The sequence below is a fragment of the Cebus imitator genome, unplaced genomic scaffold (genome assembly GCF_001604975.1).
Source record: "Cebus imitator isolate Cc_AM_T3 unplaced genomic scaffold, Cebus_imitator-1.0 Scaffold88, whole genome shotgun sequence".
NCBI lineage: Eukaryota > Metazoa > Chordata > Mammalia > Primates > Cebidae > Cebus > Cebus imitator.
Genome location: NW_016107403.1, coordinates 1,478,158 through 1,479,720, shown reverse-complemented (window position 1 = coordinate 1,479,720; position 1,563 = coordinate 1,478,158).

The following is a 1,563-nucleotide window of genomic DNA, read 5'->3' as shown; positions in this document are numbered from 1 at the left end:
ATCTTGGCTTACTGCTACCTCTGCCTCCTGTGTTCAAGCGATTAAATCTCCTGCCTCAGCCTCTTGAGTAGCTGAGACTACAGGTGCCTGCCACCACACACAGCTAATTTTTTATTTTTAGTAGAGCCAGGGTTTTACCATGTTGGCCAAGCTGGTCTCAAACTCCTGACCTCAAGTGATCTACCCGCCTTGGCCTCCCAAAATGCTGGAATTATAGGTGTGAGCTACCACACTAGGCCTGGAGAGGTAGCTTTAAACCACATAAATATCACATTCCTCATTATGCCTGTAATTTGTTTATGTATATATTCATATATTTACGTGAACTCATGGTTTATTTTGTCTGATGGGTTATATATAATTACTACAATTATTTACTTTGATACATTTGTCCAGTGGGAACCCTTTTAATCTGTGTGTCATTTCAATGATTCATCCTCATCATTCTTTCGGCACTTCTTCTTTTCTGGCACAAGATTTTCCAAGCTCATGTATTTTCTCTGCCCCAGCCCTGAATTTAGCCATTTTATCAAGGAGCCATGGTTCCTTTTTTTATTTTTATTTTCCCCATTTTTAAAGGCACTTGGAACTCTAGATGACAAGTTGGTTCCTTTAGTTGAGGTTATGGACTGAATGTTCGTGTCCCTCAAACTCATATGTTGAAGTTTTCACCAGCAATGTGATGGTGTTTGGCAGTTGAGCCTTTGGGAAATACTTAAGGTTAGATGAGATAATGAGGATGGTATCTTCATGATGGGATTAGTGGCTTATAACAGGGGACACCAGAGAGCTTGTGCTCTCTGCTGTATGAGGACATGGTGAGAAGGTGGCCATCTGCAAGCCAGGAAGAAAGCTCTCACCAGAAACCAAATTGGCTGGTATTTTAATCTTGGACTTCCAAGCTTCTAAAACTGTGAGGATAAATTTCTGTTGTTTAAGCTGCCCAGTCTATGGTATTTTGTAATGCAGCCCAAGCAGACTAAGACAGTGAACTATTTGGAAGGCAAGATATGGGTACTATATGTGCTCATTACTACTGATAGTAATAACTGCTCCAAGGCCACCTTGGTGGACAGACTAGGGAATATATGTATTTGGACACATATACACATGTATATATTTATATGTTTATGTCTATATTTCCTCTATTATTTATTTAGAGACAGGATCTTGCCCTGTCGCCTGGGCTGGATGCAGTGGCATGATCTCGGCTCACTGCAACCTCTGCCTCCCAGGTTCAACTGATTTCATACCTCAGCCTCCCAACTAGGTGGGACTACAGGTATGCACCACCACACTTGGCTAATTTTTGTATTTTTAGTAGAGATGGGGTTTTGCAATGTTGGCTAGGCTGGTCTCAAACTCCTGACCTCAAGCGACCTGCCTGCCTCAGCCTCCCAAAGTGTTGGGATTACAGGCATGAGCCACTTCGCCCAGCCGATATTTCATCTATTTTTATAGATTTTAAACCATGAATTCACACTTAAACACAATTCAAGCTGAACTCCAGGTTTCATTCTAGTTTCCCCCTTTCTTCCTTCTTTTTTCTTCCTTTCCTTTCTC